Source organism: Ixodes scapularis, unplaced genomic scaffold (genome assembly GCF_016920785.2).
Source record: "Ixodes scapularis isolate PalLabHiFi unplaced genomic scaffold, ASM1692078v2 ptg000460l_1___fragment_1__unscaffolded, whole genome shotgun sequence".
Classification (NCBI taxonomy): Eukaryota; Metazoa; Arthropoda; class Arachnida; order Ixodida; family Ixodidae; genus Ixodes; species Ixodes scapularis.
In genome coordinates, this window is record NW_024609981.1 from 1438382 (window position 1) to 1451422 (window position 13041).

Consider the following 13041-nt stretch of genomic DNA (forward strand, 5'->3'; position numbering starts at 1 on the left):
ACCCTCACGAGGATAAAAAGAGTTTTACCCTCACGAGGGTCACGAGAGTTACCCTCACGAGGGTCACGAGAGATGCCCTCACAAGGGTTACTAGGGTTACTCTCACGAGGGTCACGATGGTTACCCAGGTCACGTGACCCCCCCGGGTCACGTGGCCTGGGGATACCCCCTCGAGGACACGTGACCCCCGTTGATGTCATCGCCACTGATGACGTCATCGTAGACGTCACTGATGACGTCACCGGCATCCGCATCGTCATCATCATTGATGGCGTCATCAGTGACGTCCCTGATGACGTCACAGGCATCCACATCGTCATCATCATTGATGGCGTCATCAGCGGTGACGTCACTGATGACGTCACCGGCACCCGCATCGTCATCATCACTGATGACGTCATCAGTGACGTCACTGATGACGACATCGATATCCGCATCGTCATCGTCACTGATGACGTCATCGGCATCGTCGCGTGACCCCCAGGTCACGCGACCCCCCGACGTCACGTGACACCCCAAGGTCACGCGACTCTCACAAGATCACGTGACCCCCCCCCGCCACCCAAGGTCACTTGACCCACCCCCTCCCAGTACCCTTCCCTCCTCCTCCTCAAGAGCTGCGCTCTAATTCGGCACTACGGGGAGTTGTAAACGGCTTTCATTTTTTTTATTGGATAGTTATTAAATAAATCAAATTAAGGAGGTGTTGATAGCCAAATACGTAGTTTGTTAGATGTCACACCTATTCAATTTTGGTTAAGGGCGCCACAATTTTAATACTATCTTTCCAATGGTTTATTTTAAACACCAGACCTGTTGGCAAACGTTCAATGTAAATTTGATAATGTGTGTCCCTTGTGTTATTTATGAGTCCAACAACTTGTGCTTACTCAAAGAAGTGTTGCCATTCACGAATCATCTGGTGAAACTTTTTTTATTTTATATATTGGGACATTTCAAATAAGAATATATGTACACAAACCTGCTACGCCGGGTCGTAGTACTCCACTTGAAACGCCAGTAATGTCCATGCTAGAACAAAAAAAAAGAATCTGTAGCTTTGAATTACATATACTCAAGCCTGTGGTGATATCCCCACGCGTCAGGCTACTTAATTGCTTTCCAATGAAGCAGAGTATGCTCTCTAGACTGTGGGCTTCGCTTGACACTTATACAATCAGTCTGCTTAAGACTGAAAATAATTAAATCAAGCGGTTGTCCGGCACGCAAATAAACAACCTAAAGCAAGATTACAAAGCTATGACTCACGAGTATCATCGGACTATATTGAAGGGAATCAGGATTGAGTCATCCATCACGGATTCACGATTGAGTCACCAAGTCACACATTTGACAGCTTTCCCCACGGATAAACTTGACGCATGCGAGATCATGTGAGATATTTCACGCAACCCTGTCGGTCGCAACTTAAACATCAAATACTAGCTCTCAGATTCAATACAGTTCTGCAATATATCCCGGCTTAGCACATCAGATATTTTGTCGTTGTGACGCTCCATCAAGAAGCACGGTATTGTCACACGTACACCAATATGAACGTCAGTTCCCATCAAATAATTTCTGGACGTTTATAAGACACGGTCAAGGTCTGATGTACCACAAGAAAATTTTGATCAGCCATGAAAAGTTTCTGATGATCTTTCGCAGAGAGATACACCTCTATTCATCTTAAAAATGAGAATTCACGGCGAATGTTTCTCATTGAGTCGGTAGACCTAGCCATGCATGAGGAACCATGTCATGTTTTATGCAGTGGATCTTTAAAATGTACATTTAAATAAAAACATGTCTTTGAATTGCATAGAAAAATCACGCAAACACACACAAAATTATATTTATCCAGGAAGATTTGTGGACGGCGCTCCGACCACAGATCATTGGCCCCGTCCATTACTGTTGGCTTGGCTTGGCTGTAGGGTTGCACATGTACTCAAGCATAATGTGCCTCTGTCGTGACGTCCGGTGCATCTAGTCTGGCGTCTGGCACCGCCTGCTAGTCGTGCGAGCAAACGCGCGAAAGCTCCCGGCATCGTCTGCCATTCCACCACCGTTTATCACCGTTTTGCCACGCCCAGGACACGCGATCATGAAAGCGGAGCTATAGCGTTCCACTGTGCACGAGCCACGGCCCGATACAAGTGTCTGTCGGCATCTGTCGATCTGCCATGAAAAGCGTCCCAAAAGATTATAAACATAAATTCAGCAAAATAAAGAATCGTGCCTTTCAGCATTTTTGTTCATGCTGCATTCTTTTATGGCGTCTGCGAGTAATGTGACTGAGCGTCATGGAGAACAGTTAAAGTGCCAACTAATCCACAAACAGGTGCACTCGAAAAATCTTTGCCAGCTACATGCAAGGGTGCGCCTTCATGAGAGCTTCACTTAGGGTGATGACATCTGGCCGGCTTGTTCTGAAAACTTTTTTTTTCCCTGAGCGCATGAAATAGTGTCTCCCTCCACGCGCTTTTTGCGTTGGCTTTGCTACGGCAGAAGCTTGTTTTCTACGAATTTTTAAGTTCTTATTTTCTGTGAGCGCGTGCTGTCGGCATTTGGTACTCCAAAGGATCGCATCACCCTAGGGTGCCTCAATGTCCTTCTGTTAAGGGTGATGCCACCCTTTGTAGTACCCGATGCCGACAGCATGCGCTCACGGGTAAAATACAAAGAAATTGACGAAAACAAAATGTCGCCATAGCACAGTCAGCGCCACAAACGCGTGCAGGGACACGCTCTTTCACGCGCTTTTGAACAAAAAAGAAAAATAAATGTGTGGGACAAAATGGCGAGATGTCTCCACCCTAAGCAAAGCGCACATGAAGGCACCCTACATCACCCTAAAGAGAAGGACATTCAGGCAGCCTACTACAGGGCTTCCGCAGCAAACGAAGCATTGGCCTAGAAGTTCGCGAGTACGAAGAGGGAGAAGTCTCGGATTACTATTATGAATGGCGAATTATCGTGGAACTTTTTACGCGCTGTTGGGCACTCGTTCCAGGTCGTGCGAGATCGGCTGGGCGAAAGTGAGCGCAATGGCCTTATCCGCCGCTTATTTCCCAGAACGCTGGAAGTGTATATCTACGGTCCGCGCGCACTGGCCTTCCTCTTATAAAAGATTCGAAGTAAATAATCATAATAAGGCTTTGACGAACGCGCGTGCAAGCAAAATTTGTTTTAGACTTTTTCCTTTAGAACAATTACTACTGCAGACGCCAGCACGTGCAACGCGCTAGCAACGCGTGTACACTGGTATCATGCACCTCGGTGCTTGGGAAATTTAGAAAAAAGGTCTATTGGGACGCTGTCTGCTTTTGTGTGCTATCGATGCCCCGCCGATACGATCAAGGCAATCCCCTTTCCAAAGACGTTGCCATGCCGACAATTATCGCGTTCATTTAGGCTTAGAAATTGCCAGAATCAAAAGACTATCTAAAAAATGCATGCTTTGGGATTTAAGTGAGGTAAGGCAAAGTGAAAGCCTCCTGCACCATTCGTTGCTGACTGACGCACCCGATATTGCAGCTACAACGACATATTAGTTCCAAAGCGAGCGGCGCTCATTCACCGTGGCACCGCCATTTTCCCCCGTATCCCTACCGAGCCAGTCACGTGATTTCAAAATCCCTCTCCTAGGTACTGCGGCTAACTTTAGCCGCGGTTAGCGCTTCGAGCAAACGGGCCCAGGAGTCGCCAAGTGAAACGTTTCCCTTCCGCCTCGGAAACAATCTAAATCTATTCTCCCGAAAACACCATAGTCGGCGATGACTTTTCTTGGCAATGCAGTGGAGAGGAGGAGAGCCGGCGCACAGCTTTATGTAGCGCTCAAAATGGGAGAGGGAACGCGTGCCTGGGCCCTCCACTGCATTGCGAAGAAAAGTTGTCGCCAAGTATAATTGACCTTTTCCCGGTCTTTCCTTTCAAAGAGCATTCTTCCGAAACACCCTAAGAGTTCAAGCTTTTGCGCATTGTCACACAAAGGGCCCGGATAATCGCTAAGCAGAAGCGCCGCCAATTGAGGAATGGCGCGAGCTTCCTAAATTGTGAATTTTCCCAACAAACGGGGGCTATATCTGCTTGTAGGCTTATTCCCGAATAAACTTCCCAAAGTAAGGCCGCGAGGCACACCGCGAGCGGCACCTGCTTTGCTCGAGGACGCACAAAACGTTCTGGGGCTTTGACAAGGCATTTGGAATTAACTATTTATTCCCGTCGTTTATTGTTCACAACGGTCGAAACTTACGGTTTGAACTTGCTTGACGAAATTACAAGGCTGGGGATCTGTTTGTCCTGTCCTCTCATGTTTTAAATTATGTTTAACTCACTTGTGATGTGCCCGTCGTCTTGTAGCCTGCGAGCCGTTCATCCCTAAGCTGACGCAGTAGCAGCTTAGGGATGAATGGTGGAAGCTACGTGTTTGTTGGAGCAGTCACACGTCTATCGTTCGCCACGTAACTACGCTCTCCTTCATACCCAGGCGCAGAGAAAGGGACGGGACACGTGATTAAAAGAAGGTGTTCGATTGGTTCTGGTTCGCTTGCAGCTCCCACAGCACTGTCAGCTTAGGGATGAACGAAGCATAGTATCGTCCTGATGATGCGACGCCGTGAATCTGTCGTGCCTGGAGTTCGAAACCCGTTGCCTTCCAGTGATGTCTACACGCAAGCTCTTCTCCTTCGCCTTTCCAGCCGTCCTTTGTGCGTCTGTCCAGCTCTTCCTACAAGGCTTTGCGCTCAGGTGGGCGTTGGGTATTTCCTCTGATGCTCTTTCACGAGATTTCACCATGCAAAATAATTTTTTCTCTTCTTTCTTAAAGCTTGCAAACGAATTTTCTAATTTAGGACAAAAGTAATTTCAAAAGTAATAAAGTGATTATCTCGAAATTACTGCCTGAAATTAATTCATTACATTACTAAGTTACTAGCCTAGAAAAGTAATTCATTACATTACTCACTACTTCAAAAATTAATTTAATTACTGTAATTCTATTACAGTAATGTCATTACTGCCATCTCTGCTTCTATATGCTCATCAAGTTTCAGAAGCCCAACAATCCTGGGAGGCCCGTTATATCAGGCATAGGCAGACCAACCGAACGAATTTCAGAATGTGTAGACCACGCTATTAAACATATACCCCCCCCCCTACTACAATATTACGTAAAGGACACCACACACTTTCTTAATCATATCGACCATATAAACGGATCCGGCTTAATACCACAGGAGAGCATTCTGGTCACTATCGGTGTGCGCTCTTTGTACACTAACATCTCACATAATGAGGGACTGGCAGCCGTGGAAAAATTCCTTTTTCTCCACTCTTTATCTCTCGCAGACAGTAGCTCTATTCTGCACTTATTGGAATTAATTTCAGACTGCAATAACTTTATGTTTGATGATAATCATTATTTGCAAATTCAAGGCGCGGCCATGGGGTCGACAATGTCCCCAAATTACGCTAATAATTTTATGGGCAAGTTTGAGGAGACCTTTGTGTGGACTTACGCCAAGATTCCGCCATATATCTTCTGTATATTGACGACACTGAAGAGGCACTCCTCTCTTTTCTAAGTTACCTAAATGGTTGTCACCGTACAATTAAATTTACCTTTAATTGCTCAGCAGACTCTATGAACTTTATTTATTTATTTATTTATTTGCATGCCCTCAAGGCCCTGGGGGCGTTACAGTTCTCGACGTTAACGTTAACGTTAACGTTAACGTTCTCGACGTTAACGTTAAAAAGATGGGAAGTCATTTGATAAGGGAGTTGTACAGAAAGCCTACAGACAAACGTCAGATTCTACGCTATGATAGCTACCACCCAAAATGTCAAAAAAAATAATATACCTTACAGCCAATTCCTTCGGTTGCGTAGAATTTGTTCTGAAGAATTGAAATTTAAGGAAAACGTAACGTCCTTGAAGAACACGCTATTTAAAAGAAAAATATCCTGCATCTATGCTCGACGACGCCACAAGAAAGGCATCCGCTCTGGAACGTAGCACACTCCTTGAATCCACATGACAGCTTCACTCCAACGAAACAAGGGTGCCGTTGGTTATAAACTACTATTCGAACCTATCAAGCCTGAATTCCATATTGAAACGCCATTTAAACATCCTACACGCCGACGATAAACTTTAAAAAAATATTTCCCGAATTACCATTTGTCACATTTCGTAAGCATCGGAATCTTGGGAGGATGTTCCTTCGGGAGGACCTAGGGGGTGGTCACGGGTTCCTTCGGGAGGACCTAGGGGGGGGTCACGTGACGATGACGTCATCAGTGATGATGACGATGACGATGCGGATGCCGATGACGTCATCAGTGACGTCACTGATGACGTCATCAGTGACCATGCCGATGGCGATGCGGATGCCAATGACTTCATCGGCATCCTGATCGTCATCGTCATCATCACTGATGACGTCATCGTCACGTGACCCCCCCCCCCCAGGACCTCGGGTTCCTTCGGGAGGACCTCGGAAGCACCTCGGGTTTCTCCGGGAGGACTTCGGAAGGACCTCGGGTTCCTTCGGGAGGACCTCGGGTTCCTTCGGGAGGACCTCGGGAGGACCTGGGGCTCCTCCGGGAGGACCTCGGGTTTTTTCGGGAGGACCTAGGGGGGGTCACGTGACGATGACGTCATCAGTGATGATGACGATGACGATGCCGATGACGTCATCAGTGCCGTCACTGATGACGTCATCAGTCATGATGACGATAGCGATGCGGATGCCAATGACGTAATCGGCATCCGCATCGTCATCGTCATCATCACTGATGACGTCATCGTCACGTGACCCCCCAGGTCACGTGACCCGTCCCCCCGAGGTCACGTGACCTCCCAGGTCACGTGACCCCCCCCCTTCCGAGGTCAACTGATCCTCCCAGTACCCTTCCCTCCTCCTCCTCAAGAACTGCGCTCAAATTCGGCGTTACAGGGAGTTAAACGGCTTTCATTTTCTTTATTTTTTTATGTGTGTTTCGTTGGAATGTAGATTTTTCATGCTCAAGTGTTTTTACTTGTACTATTATATATCTGACATTTTTCTTTCCCTTTTTCCAATGTTCCTCCTTTCCTTTGGTCTCTCTAAAAACGCTTTGCAACTGTATTTTCTGCACACTTGAAGAAGGGAAGTCTCTTCCCGAAACGTCGTGTATTAAAGCCTCTACTGCTGTTCAAACATTTTTCTACGTTTATCTTAAAGTAAAACACAGCTTCTCTCGATTGACAATACCGGAGAAACAAACGATTTTTTTTTTGTTTATCAATGTTCGAAGTTTTTTATTCATCCACGGTTTATCGTTTCGGCGCTTTGCCGATATGATTCGTGATGGAACAAACGTCTGGGTTAAAGATATATTTTTTGTCTTAAAAAGATTCCACGCTGGATTAATATCTAAAGCTGAAGTATGCAGCTTGAACTCTGGAAAAAATGCATCCAGTTCACGCGATAGCAAACTGTAGTCCCCGCTTTCATAGAAAAACATTTTCCGTGCCCTATTGAAAATTCTATCAAGATTCGTAATTTGGGACACTGACTGCCAGTTAGCATCCTTGGTGGAACGCGATGGACCATCGGACGTCATCTGATGGGCCATCAGATGACGTCTGACTGCCACTGCCAAGGGAATTTCACCAACAAGGGCAGCATTCTTATAAGAGTAAAGCTATACGCACTCATAAATATCGCCAAATGCCTCGATAAAACAAAATGTGCGAGAAAAAAAAAAAAAAGAAAAAAAAAAAAGAAGCAGAATTACCGCGGATCCAACCCGCGACCACTTGCGTACAAATCGGACACCTTAACCCCTATGCTATGCCACCGCTCTGGAAACTCGATTTGAGCACTCGTTTTATACAAGATGCTTCGGCTGCAAATACAGTTAAGCCCTCAGCATGTTATGCAAAGCACTCGTACATCACTTGCCGTTCTTCAGTTCTGCTCACCTGCCATGTACAGTACTTTCGCGTCGTAGAACGATCCTTTTGTTCGCGCGTCTCCGGCCCAGTAGACCTGGTACACCTTGTCGTCTTCAACTACACCGCTAAAGTCCCTTACATCGTCGGAAATCACAACAGGCTGGGTCTTGTCGAGTAGAAATTCTACTAAAACATAAGACATTGTAGAGCCCGGGCAGGATCGATAGGTTGGAGCAAGCGGGCAAACAAAACGAGTCGAGAGCGATCGTTCTTGAAAGCTCGGCGAAGCCTCTATGGGCGAAGCGAAGTGGCGTGTTCGGCGCGTTTCGGCGGGCTTCTGATCAAGGTTGTCGGTTGGCTGCGTGTCATATCTCTAACATCAGCGGTTTTATGGGCTCACGTCCCGAAATCGTTTTCTTGTGCATAGATTATTTTTCGTATTCATAGATTTGACTAAATAGTGGTATCCGAACGAACTCACGTCCTTTGACGGTACGTCTGTCTGCACGTCAAAGCTTTTTGAGGTACAGTCAGAGACAATCGATGTACAATCAGAACCGCCACCAAGACATCATGATGGCATTTCGCGGCGGCCGACTGCCACCAGGAAACCATCAGAAAGCCGACAAGTGGAGTCTGACTGGAGTTCGACTGTCGGTCACAGTAACTTGTTGGCCAATCAGACATGCTTGGCGTACAGTCAGGCAGAGTCAGCGGTCCACTAGAAAACATTGAGTGCCAAACAGGGTTACATTGATGGATTTTTCCTTCGGGTGGTTGGGAACTGCGACGGCGCGTTTCATCACAGCACATTTTCGCGACAACAACCTCATGATCGCTTATACTAGGTATTGTAAGTACAGAGGACACAATATTACGGTCACTGGATAAAAACAAATCTAGCACAGTAGCCCTCGTAGGACCAAGCCTTGTTGGCGTTTCCACAAACCGTAATAATGAGTGTGCATTGATCATATCACGAAAAGCTGTATAAAGAAGAGACGTGGTCTGAATGATTGGCTGAAAAGAGACCCATTCTACATTTGGCAGGTTAAAGTCGCCTGCAAGAATGGTATATGTTGCCTCAAGGCTCAAAATGATATTGCTTAGTTGAAGGAGGGGCTGTGCAGTGTTTACGCCGGGCGGTCTATAAAAGGAAACAAACGCTACAGAGGAGCCATCCCGGAGCATAACTTTACACCAAACAGTTTTACATGCGTTGTATTCGATATTGACAGAGAGGCTGCTAAGACTATTATGAATAAGGACAAAGACACCTCCACCGTGCACGCTGCGATCTTTCCTGTACGTGGTATACGTGGATGGAAACATTTCACTGTTTATTATTGTATTATCGAGCCAGGACTCTGTGCCAAGGACCACGTGTGGCTGTATTGTTTCCAAGAGGGAGGCAAATTCTATTATTTTGTTCTTTAGGCTCCGACAATTCACGACAATGCAAACCAAGTCATTTTATTGACAATTCTTTGTTTGTGCCTCGTAATTGGTAGTGGCTATCTCTCCATCCTCGTCACAGCGTCTGTAGTTCTGTCGTACATGTAAGTCTTATTAGTCATTTTTAGCTTGTTGAAATGCAGTTTGAAGTCCCCTCCGCGGTCCTTAGCAAACTTAAGCAACCTTTGTCTTTCCAAGCAAACTTTTTGCGAGTAGTCATCACTAATCGCAAACTCAGATCCATTTAGCCTTCCAACGACTGAGAGTATTCGCTACTTATCTTGAAATGATAGGAACTTCACTATCACGGGCCGATTTTTGTGAGTGTAAAACGCCCTAGTCTATGAGCTCTTTCGATCGCAGCAGAATCAATCTGGATGTTCAGTTTTTCGGAGCAAAATGACACAATCCTTTCCTCCGACGTAGCCCATGTATTATTTTGAACGTCTAAAATGCCAAAAAATATTAAGTTGTTTCTGCGAGACCTATTATCTAGGTCATCATGACAGTCCTGTAAGGTCGTGATACTTGAAGCTTATCAGATTGAGTTGCAAGGCGTGTCACTTCAGCCTTTAGCGGGAGTACGGATGCTACATTGTGTTTAACCTGCTTCATCTTGTCTGTTAGTGCAGCCACCTTTTGTTCGAAAATCTGCTGGTGATTTCTAATAGAACGGACTTCTTCAAGAATTTCCGAATGTCTCTGTTGCATTGACGGTATGCTCATGATAACGTCAAACATCTGCTTTTCCTGCTCGGAAGACAGGGGCCCTGGGTTTTTCTCTACGTCACCGGCAAGCAAAAGTAGATTTTGGACAAGACGCGTACATCCCAAGCAAAACGAGGTCATGAAACGTACAATCACAGTTACAGCCGTAGTGCGTTCTAGCGCCGATTTCTTGAAAGGTTTACAGTTATTCGGAAGGTAAGAATAACACACCTGAAGGAATACGAGGCGTAAGTTTCTAGCGGCCATGTCGGCGCCAGATCCCGAAGTGACAGGGTGTGACAGCAGCTTTTGTAGTTTTCTGCGGTCATCGAATGCCCAGGGTGGCCAGTCGATGTGCTGGTCGAGAAGTGCCGGTAGCGCTGTCATGTCCAGTGGCGAGGGATCATCCCAGAACACGAAGGCCGGGCAAACTTGTTCTTGGTAGGCATTGTCATCCGAGACGAAACACGCCGTCGCTGCAGCGTCATGGAAGGCTGCCACGAACCGCACCACCTGAAGGAATACGAGGCGTAAGTTTCTAGCGGCCATGTCGGCGCCAGATCCCGAAGTGACAGGGTGTGACAGCAGCTTTTGTAGTTTTCTGCCGTGATCGAATGCCCAGGGTGGCCAGTCGATGTGCTGGTCGAGAAGTGCCGGTAGCGCTGTCATGTCCAGTGGCGAGGGATCATCCCAGAACACAAAGGCCGGGCAAACTTGTTCTTGGTAGGCATTGTCATCCGAGACGAAACACGCCGTCGCTGCAGCGTCATGGAAGGCTGCCACGACCGCACCACCTGAAGGAATATGAGGCGTAAGTTTCTAGCGGCCATGTCGGTGCCAGATCCCGAAGTGACAGGGTGTGACAGCAGCTTTTGTAGTTTTCTGCCGTGATCAAATGCCCAGGGTGGTCAGTCGATGTGCTGGTCGAGAAGTGCCGGTAGCGCTGTCATGTCCAGTGGCGAGGGATCATCCCAGAACACAAAGGCCGGGCAAACTTGTTCTTGGTTGGCATTGTCATCCGAGACGAAACACGCCGTCGCTGCAGCGTCATGGAAGGCTGCCACGACCGCACCACCTGAAGGAATATGAGGCGTAAGTTTCTAGCGGCCATGTCGGTGCCAGATCCCGAAGTGACAGGGTGTGACAGCAGCTTTTGTAGTTTTCTGCCGTGATCAAATGCCCAGGGCGGTCAGTCGATGTGCTGGTCGAGAAGTGCCGGTAGCGCTGTCATGTCCAGTGGCGAGGGATCATCCCAGAACACAAAGGCCGGGCAAACGTGTTCTTGGTAGGCACTGTCATTCGAGACGAAACACGCCGTCGCTGCAGCGTCATGGAAGGCTGCCACGAACCGCACCACCTGAAGGAATACGAGGCGTAAGTTTCTAGCGGCCATGTCGGCGCCAGATCCCGAAGTGACAGGGTGTGACAGCAGCTTTTGTAGTTTTCTGCCGTGATTGAATGCCCAGGGTGGCCAGTCGATGTGCTGGTCGAGAAGTGCCGGTAGCGCTGTCATGTCCAGTGGCGAGGGATCATCCCAGAACACAAAGGCCGGGCAAACTTGTTCTTGGTAGGCATTGTCATCCGAGACGAAACACGCCGTCGCTGCAGCGTCATGGAAGGCTGCCACGAACCGCACCACCTGAAGGAATACGAGGCGTAAGTTTCTAGCGGCCATGTCGGCGCCAGATCCCGAAGTGACAGGGTGTGACAGCAGCTTTTGTAGTTTTCTGCCGTGATCGAATGCCCAGGGTGGCCAGTCGATGTGCTGGTCGAGAAGTGCCGGTAGCGCTGTCATGTCCAGTGGCGAGGGATCTTCCCAGAACACAAAGGCCGGGCAAACTTGTTCTTGGTAGGCATTGTCATCCGAGACGAAACACGCCGTCGCTGCAGCGTCATGGAAGGCTGCCACGACCGCACCACCTGAAGGAATATGAGGCGTAAGTTTCTAGCGGCCATGTCGGTGCCAGATCCCGAAGTGACAGGGTGTGACAGCAGCTTTTGTAGTTTTCTGCCGTGATCAAATGCCCAGGGTGGTCAGTCGATGTGCTGGTCGAGAAGTGCCGGTAGCGCTGTCATGTCCAGTGGCGAGGGATCATCCCAGAACACAAAGGCCGGGCAAACTTGTTCTTGGTAGGCATTGTCATCCGAGACGAAACACGCCGTCGCTGCAGCGTCATGCAAGGCTGCCACGACCGCACCACCTGAAGGAATATGAGGCGTAAGTTTCTAGCGGCCATGTCGGTGCCAGATCCCGAAGTGACAGGGTGTGACAGCAGCTTTTGTAGTTTTCTGCCGTGATCAAATGCCCAGGGTGGTCAGTCGATGTGCTGGTCGAGAAGTGCCGGTAGCGCTGTCATGTCCAGTGGCGAGGGATCATCCCAGAACACAAAGGCCGGGCAAACTTGTTCTTGGTAGGCACTGTCATCCGAGACGAAACACGCCGTCGCTGCAGCGTCATGGAAGGCTGCCACGAACCGCACCACCTGAAGGAATACGAGGCGTAAGTTTCTAGCGGCCATGTCGGCGCCAGATCCCGAAGTGACAGGGTGTGACAGCAGCTTTTGTAGTTTTCTGCCGTGATCGAATGCCCAGAGCGGTCAGTCGATGTGCTGGTCGAGAGGTGCCGGTAGCGCTGTCATGTCCAGTGGCGAGGGATCATCCCGGAACACAAAGGCCGGGCAAACTTGTTCTTGGTAGGCATTGTCATCCGAGACGAAACACGCCGTCGCTGCAGCGTCATGGAAGGCTGCCACGACCGCACCACCTGAAGGAATATGAGGCGTAAGTTTCTAGCGGCCATGTCGGTGCCAGATCCTGAAGTGACAGGGTGTGACAGCAGCTTTTGTAGTTTTCTGCCGTGATCAAATGCCCAGGGTGGTCAGTCGATGTGCTGGTCGAGAAGTGCCGGTAGCGCTGTCATGTCCAGTGGC

General features: G+C 48.2%; 1 pseudogene; it reads right to left on the reverse strand.

The window, feature by feature from the left end:
• The window catches only part of LOC120836250, a 73375-nt pseudogene that overhangs the window by 22644 nt on the left and 37690 nt on the right, over positions 1-13041 (reverse strand).